Source organism: Adiantum capillus-veneris, chromosome 22 (genome assembly GCF_014529385.1).
Source record: "Adiantum capillus-veneris isolate H3 chromosome 22, ASM1452938v2, whole genome shotgun sequence".
In the NCBI taxonomy this organism is placed as follows: domain Eukaryota; kingdom Viridiplantae; phylum Streptophyta; class Polypodiopsida; order Polypodiales; family Pteridaceae; genus Adiantum; species Adiantum capillus-veneris.
Genome location: NC_140952.1, coordinates 52,001,885 through 52,019,358, shown reverse-complemented (window position 1 = coordinate 52,019,358; position 17,474 = coordinate 52,001,885).

Sequence of the window (17,474 nt, the reverse complement as noted above, 5' to 3'; positions counted from 1 at the left end):
AAGAAAGAAAAATGCTAATATGGACACTCGGACGCAAGCAAAACTCGAAGGATTGGTCTAGGACTACTTGTGCCTTGTTGTTAGCAGAGGGTTCTGCCTAGGACGGGGAAAAATATTGGCTATCAGTAACTAAAAGATCTCAGAAGAACATGATAATGCACCTTATGTATAAGGATACGGGGGCGAGTTGGTTGGGATGTCTGCCCTGATAGCTGATGTAATAATGGTCCCTGGATAATGATATCATGGCTCAACATGAGCATGACAAGACCTTGTAATTATTTGGGTTGATTGATATAATTCACTTACAATTGTGAGTTTTGCTATAAAAAAAAGAAGAAGAGAAAGATTTCATCTCATACTACCAAGCAATTGAATTTTTTTTCTTTAAGGACGTAAAGAAGGCATTTTTAACCAATTGGGTTGTGGTGATATTGATGGAAGTAGCAAAGACACCTATAGATATGTTAGTAATCCATTGAGTTCTGGTGATATTGATGGAAGTAACAAAGATACCTAATCGGCGCCACCAGCATCGCGAGCACACACCTTCTCACTTTCTCCGATTTCAGTGAGCTTTGGTGAGTGTTAGTAGGTCGACAAATACTTTGGGTAACCTCGTAGAGCTTGAGATACTCAGATTTTCCATTTGGACTCATTTTTACCTCTGTTTGCACCACAGGCAGTGTTGCACATGCAATTTTGTCATTTTGTGCAAAATTTATGTTAGTACCATTTTTTTGTAAACCGCGTCCTTACCGTTTTCTTTTGGTTGTGCTACATAGCATGCGCTAATCCTGCTTCATTTGTCATAATAACTAATATCTAATTCTCCTAAATGATTTTCTCATGTTAAACTGATCATTTAATATGGGGAAGTACCAGGGGAGAAAACGCTAGAGTATTGGTTAAGCTGGCAGACCAGACACAATAGGGATCCAAAGGAGGGAAAATAGGGATCCAAAGGGGGGGCCATCTTCAGAAGAGCAATGTGCAACAATGGGCTTAAAAGACCCTAAAGTTAAGCCCATTAAGACTTCCAAAGTGCTAAGGTTCCAAAATTCAAAGGTTGTGTCCAATGGTTAAGCTTAGGAAATTTGGATGCTTTGTATATGTGTAAAAAGGTCTTCCCAAGTCCTACAAAGGAGGGGGCGAGCCCAAGAAGTAGGGGATGAGAGAGAAATACACACACACACACACACTCACTCACAAGCTTCCTTTACACACAATGGGAAAGAGGGACACATGTCAACTCCCTATCCCAGATGCCCACAAGGTGTACTCAATTCCTATTGGATGGCCATGGAGGTGGACCAATGAGAATTAGGCTAGAGTAAGTCTAGTTTAATTAATTTAAAAACACTTAATAAAAGAAACAATAAGAATTAAGCTCTCTAGAAGACTATTGGACAGTCTCCCAAGGGGTCCAATGAGCATTCAGCAACCTAATGGCTTTCTTGATTCCTATTGGCCTGGAGGCAAAGGGGTCCAATGAGAGTTTAGTTGCATTTATTAATTACTTAAAGCTCTCACAAAAGGGGAAAGTGGAACACATGTCAAAAGGCTATCACTTATGCTTCTTAATACTCATTGGCTAAGCCTGGAAAGGGCCAATAGGGTTGCAGCATGAGCAAATAGCAAGAGGGGTCGACCAAGAGAGAGAGGGGGCTGATTTTTCAAAGGAATTATGGCATACACACTCATACAAACTCATGTGTGAAGCAAGAAGACTCTCTCTCTCTCTCTCTCTCTCTCTCTCTCTCTCTCTCTCTCTCTCTCTCTCTCTCCTTCTCAAGCTTTAATGAAAAGCTTATCACCTATTCCAAGCTTGTGAGAAGGGAGGTCTACACCAACAACTCTTGGCTTAATATGAGTGATTATGTGAGGAGATGTACATCTTTCTTGTAAGACTACTCCTTCTTCCTCTCAATCTACTCTCATACCCCGCTAGCTCTCACCATCTTTGAAGGTGTGTGAGGTCTTGGGTCTGAGACTGTGAGGGGATTGATGTTGTGTTTTATAAGTGTTTTTCTTAGTTCTCGAAGCTTCCATCTTCATTGCACTAGCTAGTATTGAAGGAACACAAAGAATTGTATTGTAAAATGTCTCTCTTGATGGGAGAAACCAGCCTTTTGGAGGGGGGACCGGCTCCATGTAAATCCGGTCCTCAACTGTTCTCTCTCTTTTGAGTATTGTTCATGCTATCTAACTAAGCGTTATACTTTTTGTTGCTCTCTCCACCCAAGCACTCTTGTTATTCTCATTAGGAGTCTATTCTAATGAAATTCTCACTATGTTCATGCTTTCTTCCGCTACACACAAGTTACTAGGCCGTTAAATGTTATATCATTTCTCCTCTTTTAAGGTAATTTTCACATGAGGTGCATACATTCGCCATGGCTAACAACAGCGCATATGTAGTCAAGATGTTTGCTGCTAAGGATAGATTCAATGGGGACAATTATCCTATGTGGGCTTATATGATGCAACATGTCCTTGTGCAAAGGGCATTTGGAATATTGTGTAGGGAATTGATGTACATCCTGGTTCTGAGGATGCAGGCGATGTTGAGGACGTTGTAGGTTTTGGTGGTAGGGTTGCTCTTGCCACAGTTGTTTTGCCTACGGCTGAGCAAGCTCATTGGGATGTAAAAGATGCACAGGCTCATGATTTGATTGTGTTGTCTGTGAAGCGCATTATTACTCCTAACATTCGTTCAGCAAAATTTGCAAAACAGGCTTTGAATATGCTGCCTAGTCTTTATGCAAGTCGTAATGAGGCTAAAATTTTGTTGGCGTATAGAGGTGGATTCAAAGATTATGCATGAGAAAGATGAGATGGAAACTTTCCTTGTTGGTGTCAAGGATATCAATGAGAGACTTTTTTTGCAAGCGAAGTCATTTCTGAAAGTTCGCTTATGCAGATTGTTCTTGATGCTTTGCCAGATTCTTACCAAATTTTTGCTAGTACTTGGAGACTTATGACCCAAGAAAATTTTGAAGTTGTCAAGTTTAATGCATTATGCACATTACTGTTGCAAGAATCACTTTCAAGAAAAAATAGGGCTAAACAGCGTGCAATTGAACATGCCTTCATTGTTGCTTAGAGGAAAAGTGGTAGCAGTAATGTAGCCACTTCTTATGGTTCTCCTGTGAGTGGTAAATCACATTTCCTAATGCTTCTACTGGTAACATTTTGTCTAGGAATTTTGGTGAAAAGGAAAAAAAGAAGATGTGTTGCCATTATGGTGAAGCTAGTGATCACTTGATCAAGCACTGTCCTAAGTTGAAGGCAAAAGATGCTAAGGAGAAAAAGGCTTGTTCCACTACAAGTGCAGGTATTGTAGAGTCTTCTGTGAAAGGATATTGTGATCGTGATGTAGATGCATAATGGGCATTGTGCAGGTGCACTTATTATCCTTATGTCCATGATGCATGCATGTCAGTTGTTGCTCATGCGTGGTACTTTGATAGTGGTGCTACAAAGCATATTACCTCTCATCATGACTTAATTACCTCTCAAGGAATTCCCTCATGGGAATTTAGTCACTTATGCCAACAATGCCTCTTATCCGGTCAAGGGAGTTGGAAAGATTGTGCTGACTCTTACAAATGGTAGTTCTTTCACACTTGTTGATGCACTTTATGTACTTGGAAACAAGAAAAACCTTTTTTCTCTATCTGCACTTGCTAGACTTGGTCTTGTAGTCAAATTTATGGATGACAAATGTATAGTTCATGATTTTAGTTTTGATGATGAAATTGTTGCATTTGGTATTTTGTGTCAAGGGCTGTATGATCTCACTTTGTATGACAAGTGTGGGCAAAATTTGTGGGTGCTATGGAGTGCAAGGGAAGAAGAGAAGGGGAAGGGGATGAGAAGAAGACCTATGTTTGGTGAAGCATGAGAGAGTTAATTACTCTCTCCTCCTTATTTGCTTTATGAAGGTGATTAACATTTTGATGAGTAGGTGTATGCTATGTGTGCAAGAATGGTGGGTGTGTAAGAGATGTGTAAGAGTGGTCAAAGGATGCACTTTTCTCCCCAAAAAGGAGGTGGAAAAATTTATTATTTTTGGCCTTTTATAACTCCGACATATGATCTCCGATTTGGGTGGAGATCAGAGATCTACAATCTATGCATCAAGCTCTTTCCATAGATATGCCACATGATATGGTTTTACTCGCTAGATTTTGAATTCCATTTGGGAGGGGGAGATTTGAATTCAAACAAGCTAGCCATTTTGTTTGAATTCAAAAAATATCCTTTGATTACTTTCTTAATACTAAAGGTTTGACTTCCTTAAAATGCCAAATAAAGAGGCCCTCCTAGACCTCATTCGTCTTCCTAATGGAAGACGAAGTGCAATTCTAGATACATGACCTCCAAGAAACTGCCACTTCAGTGAACAAGAAAACGTAGCCAGATGTGGATTTCTAGTGTCCACACAACCCGCATAATCTGAATCAGTGTAACCAACTATGGATGCATCAATATCCCCAAAATGTAAGCACTTGCTAGATGAGCCCTTGATGTATCTGAAGATGTGCTTCACTACTTTTTGATGCTTTCTACCTGGATTTTCCATAAACCTGTTGACCACTCCCACTACATATGCAATGTCTAGCTGTGTCCTAACCATGGCAAACATAAGACTACTTGCCATCTCTGCCTTTTCAGCATTTGATTTGGGACAATTATGCTTGCTAAGTTTTTTTTATGCTACCATTGGGGTACTCAATGCTTTCCCCCCTTGCATATAAAAATGTTGCAAGACCTTGTGAATATACTCTTCTTGTGAAATTTCAAGTATACCACGTTTGCGATCTCTCTTGATACACATACCAAGAAAGTGATGTGCATCAACCAAACCTTTCATAGAAAAATACTTGCTTAAGACATCCTTGAGAATTGCAATTCATCTTTTGGCTTTCGGCGATGAGCATATCATTTACATACAAAATCAAAATGATGAGAGAACCATCATTCAACCTCTTTATGTACAAGCAGTGATCCTCTTGGCTCCGTACATAACCCTAGGACTGAATGTACTTATCAAACTTGAAGTACCATTGCCTTCAGCCTTGCTTTAATCCATACAAAGCTTTCTTGAGTCTACACACCAGTTCTACGCGTGTTGGCTTCTCAGGGTTTATTGCAAAATCCTCTGACTATTTCATGTAAACATCCTCTTCAAGATCCCCATGAAGAAATGTTGTCTTCACATCCATTTGGACCAATTCCAAGTCCGCAATGGCTACTAGACCAAGCACAAGATGCAATGTAGTCATCTTGACCACTAGAGAAAAGATCTCATCCAAATCCACACTTTTCGTTTGTTGAACCCTTTAGCAACCAGTCTTTCCTTATACTTAGGCTTGGGATCATTTGTGATATACTTCTTCTTGTAGACCCATTTGCATGCCAATGCATGTTGTCAATTCCCAAGTTTCCATGGCTAAAAACGAGTTATACTCAGATTGCATAGCCTCTTCCCACTTCACACTATCATCCATTTGAATGGTCTCTTTGTAGCAAGTGGGTTCACCACAATCAGTGACTAATAAATAGTCCAATCCAGGCTCAAACCGCTCAGGTGAAGGAGATGTACGAGTAGATCTCTGAAGTGCATGACTGCTAGATTCCTCTCTCTCTGGAGCAACATGTGTGTCTGTACTACAGGAGGGTGCATCACTAGCACGTCTAGCATTTTGTGTAACTTGCGGTGAGGAAACATCCTTTACTCAGTACTCTGCAATACTCAATGTATTTCACTTGCTTTTTATGCATCTTAGACTTATTGAATATCACTTGTGAGCTGCGTATGACCTTCTTTGATTCCGGGTGCCAGAGACGATATCCCATCTCTCCGTCTACACCATATCCAATGAAGATGCACTTGTGTGATTTGGGGTCCAACTTTTGTCGAAGCGCTTTTGGCACATGTGATAATGCCTTACACCCAAATACAGTAATTTGCCATAATTGGGCTCTTTGCACGTCCACATCTCCTATGGAACCTTGTACTTTAGTGATGTACTAGGTGACCAATTGATCAAGTAAGCAACCATCGTAACAGCTTCTCCCCAAAATTCTTGAGGTAATTTTGTCGTAGCCAACATAGAAGTGACCCACCCCTGAATGGTTCTATTCATTCTCTCAGCCACGTACCATTTTGGGTGGGTGTGTAAGGCATGGCAAACTATCTTCTAATGCCTCTTTTATTGCAAAATTCTTTGAACTTAGAGGAAATGTGCGCGCCTCCATTGTCACTGTGCAAAGCTTTAAGATTTCTACCTGATTGGTTCTCGACGAATGCTAAGAACTTCTAAAAGACACTAAAGACTTCTCTCTTTTTCTTCAAGAGATAAACCCACACCTTTCTAGTAGATTCATCTATGAATGTTAGGAAGTATAATGCTCCCCCTAAAGACTTGACTAGCATAGGTCCGTACAAGTCGCTATGAACGAGATCTAGATGACTTCCTAACTCTTTGTCCAAAGGCGATGATGTCAACCCAGTCTATTTGTCATAGATGCAATGCTCACATAAAGAGAAATTAGAGTAATCTAACACATGGATATAGCCAAAATGCTGCAAGACTTTCATTCCCTTTTGACTCATATGTTCTAGCCGCCTATGCCACAACTCTATAGACAACATCTTAGCTACACAAATAGAATTCTCTTTCACAAAAGAGACATAAAGTGAGTACAATGAGCTAGACTTTTGGCCTTTAAGCATAACCATATTTTCCTTCTCGATAATCCAAGAGACAGGAGCAAATATGGTAGTGTAACCCAAATCATCTAGCTTTCCAATTGACATCAAACTCTTTGTCAATTTAGGTACATGTGTGACATTGTGCATCATAAACTCTGTGGCATTACACATATAAAACTTGATGCTTGCCACACCGCATATATCAAGCTCATAAAAATTGCCTAGCTTCACCATGCCATGTGTGGTAATGTATGTAGAAAACCACTCCTTGAGAGGAGTCATGTGAAATCTAGCACTCGAGTCCACAATCCAATTCTACACATAACACTCATCATGAGCTTACAATGCATCAGGACATCAACAATCTGATGTGAAAATAACCACATCATTTAGCACATTTAAAACTGTCTCAATGGTTGGATACTCAACCACATCAAGCTCTTCAATCCTCACGTTGCTTTTAGGTTTGTCAGACTTTGCTTTCTCTTTGCCCTTATCACATTGCATTGTGCAGCAATCTTTCTTCAAATATCCCTTTTTATGGCGGTAGTAACACTCTACATTTTGCATGTCTTTGTCACGACTCTTGCTACAACCTTGCCTGCAATTCTGTGAATGATCGCAGCTACGACCACGCTACTTCACGATTTCCACTAGCCACATATGCATCACCGAGATTTCCATTAGGTGAAAATTTACTTATGGTTGTGTTGAATGTATCCCATGACAATGGTAGCAAACATAGCAAGAAAATGGCCTTCATTTCATCATCAAAATTGAGACTTTTTGAAGTAAGCTGTGAAAACATATTTTTGAAATTTTTCAAGTGAGAACTAACATTACTGCCTTCTTTCATGTTCATGTGCATCAATTTCTTCATCAAGAAAACCTTGTTCTAGGTGTTGTTGCCATCCCAAGCCTGACATATACCATCCCACAAATTTTTTGGTATTGGTCTTATCCATTATGGTAAAGTAAATGGGTTCGCCAAGTCGTAGGTGAATGGTTGCCATAGCACGCTCATTCAAGTCATCCCACTCATCATTAGTGTACCATTCTCTCTTCTTGCATGCAAGGGTGATATCAAGCCTTTGTTGATCAAAACATCTCGCATACGCTGTCTCCAAATGACAAAGTTTGAGTCATCAAACTTTTTGATGTAGTAATCTTCTCTTTTGGAAGCACTACTCACAGCCATGATTAAGAGAATGTAGCCAAAAACTTTATGGCGAATTGTCTGGGACAATTTTGACAGAGAATAGGAGCAAAAACTCAAACCAAAATGTAGTACAATCACTTTGTAAGAACAACTAGAAGTGCCAAGAACGCATCAAATGGACTCGCCGAAAAAATCCGGTAGAGTCTCCTTTAAATAAGGAGTCAAAACTCAACTCAAAAAAAAAAACATAAACTGCTCAAAATAACCACTAGTCATATAATGCAAAAAACCACTGCCGTGTGACCGCCAAGTCGGCATGAAAAGCACAAAAAATAATCCAAATATTGTCCGATGGCGAGGATACCGTAAAGGGGAACTCCAGGTACCTGTATCACCGAAGGGATCTCAACATTTGAGAATACCCTAGCTCAAAGAAAACCTCACGTTATTGACCCTCCAAAGGCTAATGCAGGCATTAAAGGACTAGCCACAATCTTACAAAGGGCTCTTCCGGTCCGAGTCTTAGAAATGGCTGGAAAAACTGCCAAAATAGACAAAAAATGGTTCCACACGTAGTACAATAGGTAGTGTCCGCAACTCAATGTACATGAGTGACTGCGCTCAAACACGCACCAAGAACTATTGCATGAAGTAAAAGTGATCCCTACGGGCATATCTGCTCTCAAAAGAGCTCATTAACACTAGGTGTGCTCACACAAAAAAAGCATCTGTCCGTAGAGAAACTGTTGTAGGAATGACTGCTAAAAATTTCCTGAAAAAGTGTTGTGTCTATAAGTGTTTGGGAACCTGAAGAATCTATGTAAACGGGCTCAAAAGCCCCCTGTAACGTATAACCTACATGTCCATGTCGGTATGTGCGGATTTCCGCCGCCATGCAAAAATGCGCTAGTTGAATAGCCGCTAAAAAGTGCTTGCATTCAAAACGGTAGAGGCATCTCACCCGTGCATGATGCAAGCACGACTGTCTGTGGAAAAATGCTCGACTGTGAGAACGCTCAATGTCGGGGTCAAAAATTTACCCGTGTAAAGAGTGTCGCCAAAAGCGGTGTCAATGTCAAGTCGTAGACGAAAGTGCTCGTCAAAGCTGGAAGCCTAAAGATGATCTTAAAGACCACAAACCAAAGATATATCAAATCTATCTCTCTCTCCTGCTCTCTCACCCTCTAATCGAGGCCGAAGATCGCTGGATGCCGCCGATCAGGTGTCGATGTCAAAATTGGAGCTATACGTCTCTCTCTCTCTCTCAATGCTTGAGAATAGTGTCGGAGATGCCCATACACCCGTTTTCTCTCTCTCTCTCTCTCTCTCTCTCTCTCTCTCTCTCTCTCTCTCTCTCTCTCTCTCTCTCTCTCTCTCTCTCTCAAGCTTGGTCGTGTGTGAGCCGAGATGGAGAGTTTGGGTGCTTGGCAGGAACAATCTCTTGCACACACTATTGTGTGTGAGCTTAATTAAAAAATTGATTTCTTTCTGCATTGTCGAATGCTGCCAAAGCTGATGATTTTGTAGTATTGACGAGCCACATTAAAAGAGCGGTGTGCCTCATTACTATATGGCACGGCTCCAGCAAGCAGGGGGGATCTATGGTGGGAAAGAGAAGTAGAAATCACAATGCAATCTCAGCCATCCATCGACACGGTGAATTAGGGGTAAACTAGGGAGTGAACTAAGGGTGAACTCGGAGCAAAAATGGCATCCCGAGTTGACTCCTAGTTCACTCCCCTAGCTCACCCGCCTCTCGTGTGGTGAACTAAGGGTGAACTCGGAGCAAAAATGGCGCCTCGAGTTCTCACCCCCCTAGTTCACTCGCCTCTCTCATGGGACGTCTCGGTTGCAACATGAATTCCCTACCACCATGGTAGCGCGCGTCGCTGCCCATGTTGGCATGGCACATGATCACACCCTAGTTTACCCGCCCCTACTTCACCCTTAGTTCACCAACCCCTAGTTTACCAACCCCTACTTCACCCTTAGTTCACCAACCCCTAGTTTACCCGCCCCTACTTCACCCCCAGTTCACCAACCCCTAGTTTACCCGCCCCTAGTTCACCCTTAGTTCACCCCCACTTCACCCTCTAGTTCACTCTTAGTTCACCCCCTGGTTCGCGCCCCTAGTTCACCCCCAGTTCACCGCATGATCCGACGGCTGAGATTAAATCCGCCTCACCCCCCAAAATTTAGGCCCTAGATCCCCTCTAAGCCAGAGTCGTGCCATATAGTGACGAGGGAGGGTGTGTGGGTCCTGTGTGTGCTCAGGCCTTGCTTCAATCAACGATCCTGCTGCTCTCTGATTGGCCTCTTAATGCTATTCATCACACAATACACGATGTCTAATTTGACTACTAGGCCCCAAATGCTTTGCTTTGAGTGCCTCTCCTTGATCACTAAATGTCGAGCTTTGATTTGCTTGCACTAATCCCCTTGCTCGGCCCTAACTGCCTTGGCTTTCCTTGCCTTGGATATCTAATGCTTCCAAGATTCCTCTAGCCTCTTGCTTGGTCCTACACAGATTGCCCGATTGCTTCTTTACATTTGCTGTTGCACCTGGATGGAGCCCGGTTCTTGCAGAAGCTATCCCCCGATTCCTTGCTCTGCTTGGATTTCGTCTGCTCAAGGCCTCAAATCTCCTTGATTTTTGTTGCTATACAGAGCTCCCAAAATCTCTCCAAGATTCCCAGCTCGGGGTGGCTTCATGCGATTAGGGGGTGGGAGATTTTGGGGCTCGAGAACCGTGCTCCTAGGCTTTGATACCACTTGTGGGTTCTATGGAGTGCAAGGGAAGAAGAGAAGGGGAAGGGGATGAGAAGCAGACTTGTGTTTGGTGGAGCATGAGAGAGTTAATTAGTATCTCCTCTTTATTTTCTTTATTAAAAAACAAATGGGTAAGTGGGCGGGCGCCTGCCACAACCCGCCCAGGGGCCTGAAACCCAACAAAATTTTGCAAATGTAGTTGTGGATTCAAAGGCTATTTCAGATGCAAATTGGGCATCTAAACTTTGCTAGTTTGATGCATTTGCAGCAATCTGATATGGTTGCTTCTTTGCCTCTTGAAGCACCTATGAAGCATGTTTGTAAAGGTTGCATTTTTTGGGTAAGATGTAGCGATCGAAGTTTCCGAAGGATGGCTCGGTTAGGGCTACATGCAAGTTGCAACTTGACCATAGTGATGTTTGTGGGCCCATGCAAAATACGTCCTTGGACAAATTACCTTTAGTTCGTGACTTTCATTGATGATTACTCCAGGCATGCATGGGTAAATCTGCTTAACGCTAAGTTTGGAGTGTTTATGTGGTTCAAGCAATTTCTAGCTATGGATGAAAATGTCTCTAAATGTACTATGGGTACCCTCCATTCAGATCGAGGGGGGGGAGTATAAGTCTCATGAATTTAATGCATTTTTGGCTAGGCGTGGGATAAAACACCGATGTACAGTGCTGTATACACCTCATCAAAATGGTGTTGATGAACGAAAGGACAAGTCGCTTATTGAAATGGCACGATGTATGGTCAAGAGTCAAGCTTTAGCACATTCATTTTGGCTCGAGGCTATCACATGTGCCACTTATGAATCGAAAATCAAGTAGCCCTCCAGGTGTATGTTTGTGAGCAAGGGAGGACCAATTATTCCTAGAAGGCCCTTGTACCTATTTTTCTAATCTTTATTCCTTTTTGACAATGATGATCCGTTTTTGAGTGCTTAGGATGTAATTTGTCACACAACACCTTATGTCTTAAAATAATGAAGCAATTCATCTCCAAAACCTGCAAAACTCTCAAGTTCTAGTTTTAAGATCTTGTATTGATAGCAACGTTGGGTGGATCTGATGTTGTCCAAGTTGCCATAGATGGTCACCTCCATTGCGAGCACACATAGAGAAAGACAACGAGATGCACAGATGCTATAGTCAATCTGCAAGGGAGAAAGAGATATGGGGCTTCAGAGAGGGCAGATAATGGCGAGCGACAATCTCTCTCTCTCTCTCTCTCTCTCTCTCTCTCTCTCTCTCTCTCTCTCTCTCGTGCGTACGCACATAAAGATTTTCTCCCTCTCGGACCATTTGTCTCTCCTCCGCTCTCGTTTCTGTATAGGTAGTCCCTAGGTGGAGGTGCAACATGCCAGGTTGTGGCGATTGCTGATCGGGCTGCCTTTTGCTCGCATGTTGATGGCCATGCTATGGTGCTTGCTGCCCGCCGAGCTTAGTCATAAAGGCTTGTGCTCATGTAGCACTCCTGGCGAGTGAGATCGAGTGATGGTGCAGAGGGAAGGGATCAGTCTCTAGGGCATGGGGCGATGGCACTGAGATCGGGAGGGGGAATCACACGCGTGGATCACCTCTATCTTAGATTTGAGTATTGAAATCCATTAGCTTTTAGGGTCGAAGGAATCTTCGATGGAGATAGATCACGTTGATGGAGATAGATCACGTTGATGTTAATGCACAATTATTGCATTAATTGATGGAGATAGATCACGTTGATGTTAATGCACAATTATTGCATTGCTCTTTCTTAGGTTTAATGTATTCTTTTATGTGGTTAGTGTGGAGGGATATAAAATGGTTTTTTAATAGCCACTTCATAATGTGACTTTTGGTTTATGTTGGCAATGCCTTTTTTTCCAAGCCAATTTGGATGTTTTGGGTCTCTCTCGGGGTTCATTAGGAAATATGTAAAATAGCACGTGTGAACAAAATATGGGATATATAATTAGGTGCATTTGTATAAAAATGTACTTACATAAAGGGTTTTTAACTGAGAAAATGAACATTTTCATACATAAGGGCTGATTTTTTTACAATAATTCACACATAAGGGATACATATAATACTTGAAAATATACATATAAGAGATTATTTAAATATCTTTCGTTCGCACGTGCTATATGCAATGTTTATATAGTGGACTCCCCGAGGGTCCTCTATTTATGGTTGGTCGACGCTTTTACCAAGAATAGAGGTAAATATTAGTGTTGATTATTCTTTTGGTCTATGTTAGTGAGTGAGTGTGTAGGAAATATAGATCTTTTTTTACATGTATGCCCAACATGTGTTTTTTTTTTTGGCCTACTAGAAATTCCTTAGAGGAAAAGGGAGTAAGGCGTATATTTACGTGATGTTGACACTTGTCCAATATTTTAACATCCAGACACATTTGTATGTCCGAAGAGTAGAGCGACTCATAAGACTTTTTCCTTACGAGTCTTGGTAGCCTGTGTAGTCTCAGCTTATGTGCCGCTAATACTAAGATCTTTGCATAACATTTGTAAACAAACTGTGTTTACCTAGATGCCAAATGAAGCAGACGACTGACCTTACAGAGGATTCAAGTAAGGAGGTCTTGCACCGAGGACGAGAGGCCAAAAGCATTGAGCCTCAGTTGGTTGCAGAGGAGGCGCTGGTGAAATGGTAGAGGTGGGAGCATCACAAGAGAGCTTTCCAATGACAAAATGGAAACTTGAATATGTGTGTTTATATATACATTGCGAGAGAGAGAGAGAGAGAGAGAGAGAGAGAGAGAGAGAAGAGGATAGTCGACATGAAGCAACAAAGATCTACTTCTAAATGCGGGGTACATATTTTCATAAAGTCATTTCATGGAAAACCATCAGATCGTTAGTATCAGTGACTTTATTCAATCTATTACATCTGTGACAAAAGAGTGGAGTGGCCCCCTCTTATGCGACATGCACCGCACCAATTCAATCCGCTAATTTGACGTACACTTAAGGAATAGACATTGCTAAAAGTCCAAAAGCCTAAAGGTTCTCTTAAAATTGAGGAGAATCTGTGAAGTCTTCATGCCCCATCCACTTTGTATTGAGAGTTTGCATCCCTTGACCAAATTGTTGGTGGACCTATCTTACCCTTCTACTGTTTTTCTTGTGATGTGGGACATGTTGGTTGTTGCTCTAGCCTCCTGTCCATGAGTACATCACTCAAAATCTTTGGACCTCTCCAATTAATTATCAAATTATTTCCTTGGTTCATTTCGTTGGACATTTCTAGAGGGCATGTCTATGTTCCTCACAACCATAGCACTTGTCCTCTTTGAAGTACTTAGCATGTTGCTTTTTTGCCAATTTGGGCCTTGTGAATTTTTATTTATTTTTGTCCTTCTTCTTTTTCTTGGAAGAATCCCTTCCCATTGACTTGGACTCTCGCTTGTCCGTTGGATAGGTCAACGAGTCAGGATGCATACCAAAGCCTTCCTTGGCATGTGTCATAAGCCTTTTAATTGATATTGACTTTTGCTTCACTTAATATCATTGAAACTCCTGTGGGATTCCACAACAAAATCTCTCTCCTTGCTCCTGAAAGGAAATCTTATCTCTAGCAATAAGCAACCAAAGTATCGTCCTTTGTCAGCCTCAGATGATGCCAAGCCGTGACGATGTCCTCTTCATGCTCCTTCATTAGCCATGCCAAAGTGAAGAGTCTTTTGAACTTTATCCACTTCTTTGGATGGACATCAGTGTCGACCACCATTCTGTGCATTACCTTTCAGAAAGAACATCACCTTTTGTACCTTGAAGGCTTAGGAGAAATATCTCCAAGAGAAAAGAAATGTAAAACTATTGTTTGAATACATGAGCTTGATGTCCATCCTAGAAGCTTGGAAAAGTGTTAAACTTAACTTAAACCCATCCTTGAACTCTTTGGTCTTTGTTTTCTTGTTCTCATTGATTGAACTCTCAAAAGAGGATGAGGTCTTCTCCTCTTAATTGCTAGAATTCTTTTTAGATTTTTTCTTGGATCTTCTTTTCTTGCTTTCCTTGGTCTTTCTCTGCTTCTTTCACTTTCTCTCATCCTCATTGAAACTAGAGGAAGAGGGACTATCAAAACTTTCTGAAGACGAAGACAAATCAGGGTCATTGTCAAAACAAACACGTTCCATGGATCTACTGTAGCCACCTCAAAAGTCAATTTCCAGCCTGATAATCGAGGTAGTCCATTGTTTTGCCTTTCTTTTGAGAGTTCTTTGTGCTTTTCATCAACTAATTGATCCTCTTATCCAATGCTTTGTCAAATTCTCTTGCGAGCATTTTTCTACACTTGTTTTGCATTCTGCTTTATTGCTGACTTGAGAGGTGAATGGACAACATCTTGCCATTGTGAGTGAACCTTGTCAAGTAGATTATGCTTTAGGTACTTCACATACTTTGGGTCCTCATAGTACTTGATCATTCGCTTCAGGTGCCAACCTAAAGTTGACATCTGTTCTCCATCTTGTTGAGATCCCTCACCAAAAGCTTGCCAGTATCTTCCAAATCCTCGAAAGGAGGCTTACTTTCATCATTGGTTTCCTCTTTTCCCCTATTGGGATTGGGATTTTCTCCATCTCTCTGTGGACGAGTAGTCGAAGCGGTATTAGATTCACTGCTAGAACCCATGTGTGTTGTAGAAAAAGGATCAACCCTTTGTCGAAGAAGAATCATTTGAGCTCTAATACCACTCTAACATGCTTGGACACGCCAAGAGAGAAATCAATAGCAACACAAAAATAGAAACTGCAACAACTAAACTTTAAGAGAGAGAGAGAGAGAGAGAGAGAGAGAGAGAGAGAGAGAGAGAAGAGAAGAGATTCAACACGAAGCGATAGAGTTCCACTTCTAGATGTACTCGCCTCAAAGATCGGTGTACCTTCTAGTATTTCTTTCATTATTGCTTCACAAAGGTAGTCAAAATCATTCACAGGAAAGTCTATATGTCCCCAAAAGAACACGACTCCAATAGCTAGCAATGGTATAAACTTTTGCGTTTTGAGACAGTTTGTGCAACTCCATGATTTTTGGGGGTTCTGTACAAATTTCCATGTTAGCAATCTGCACTTTTAGGGGTGGCCGTGAGTAGGTCTTTTAGAATTTGGGCACTTCAACCATTTTCACTCAAGTTAGTCAGGGTTAGGTTTAAAAACCCTAACCCTGGATGCCACGTCAATAACTTGTGACACAAAACGCAAAGTAGATGCAAGAAGCAAGTGAAGAACCATACCCAAATTCAAAATGGTTGCACTCTGGTCATAATAGCCCTTGATAACTTTAGGGGACTAGTATTATGAGGCTCCAAAGGATCACAAAGATGGTCTCTTGGGGCAATGATTTGAGCCAAGCAAAAGTATGCAAAGATTGCTTCCTTGGCACAAATGCGATCATGGATGCATTGAAAGAGGATGTTTCTTGGTTTGATGTCAAAATGGACAATACCACAAGAGTGGTAGCTGGCAAGAGTGCAAGAGAGGCTAGAAAAGGTGGTATTAGCCTCACAATTACTGAGCTTAAAAAGAGGAGGATGAGCGTTGAGCTTGGCGAGAAGATTGCCACCATCATAAAAGGTGGTTAGGAGATGGAAATAGTTATCGTCGCCCTCAAATGTGGACATGAGAGGGAGGACATTGGGTATATTGCACAGGTCTTGAAGCACGTCCACCTCCCATTCAAGCTAAGTGTTTGCAAACACCTGCGTAGGGCTCAAACTTTGTTTTCTTGCACATGAGAGGTCTTGACCACGAGTTGAGTCTATTGAGTCTATCTCGTAGGGGATGCAAAAGAGTCAAGTCTTGGAAGCTTCTTACTGCGCTAGAGCTAGGGTATGATATGTCGACATGCGACTTGATGGCTTTTTAGGGAGACCTATTGTGTGCGAGTTGTGTGGTCTCTATAGAGGAGACAATGCCTTGCCCACCTTGGCCTACTTATATATAGCCTACAAACCGGCATGGCTGTCAAAGGTGGGGCAACAAAGGGGTTAAGGAGCCAAGCTTGCAACTCAACCTGGCTAGTGTGTTGAAACTTTGTCTTCCATCCCTTTTGGAACATGAAATGGCTGGAAAACATGACGCTAACAACTAGAGGTATTTGTCTTATGTTTAATTAGCTTGTAGTATATCTTACCTTTGCTAGCAGCCAATACTTGCCATGACATGAGCCAACCACTTCCACTTATGGACACTCAAAAACAAATAAATAATATTTTTAGCTATTAAAAAAAGAAAAGAAAAGGGAAGGTATCTCTATGGCATTTTCCCTTTGGTCATGCCAAAAACAAGTGACATAAAACATCGTGGTTATATACATACATGGCAGCTTTATTTTTGCAATTTACCCATAATATAGGTTAAGCCTTAATTCAATCGAGAATGGATTATATTTATTTATACAAAGGGTTTTTAAATTATACCTAAAATTAATATAAGGAAGAAAATACATCAGAAAAACTTACATAGGGATTTAAATATGGCCTTCCATTCACACGTGATAAATGGCATTTTCTCTAAGTGGACGCCTCAAGATATACAGAAGGGTATTGTAAGACAGAATAAAGAAAAAAAATTGCAGATTGAATAAGAAAAAGGTGTATTTTATTTGTCAAAAATTCATAAATGAAGAGTTTAGAAATAGTCCTTGAACACACACAATATACACTATTTATATATATTGACCATCTCTCTCTCTCTCTCTCTCTCTCTCAAACCGAGGATGGTAGCATGGGGTTGGGGCACATATTGGTAGGATTGACATTTGTTAAGAGGGGCAAGCACCACTCTGCAAAACGCAAGACTTCATGAATCACCATT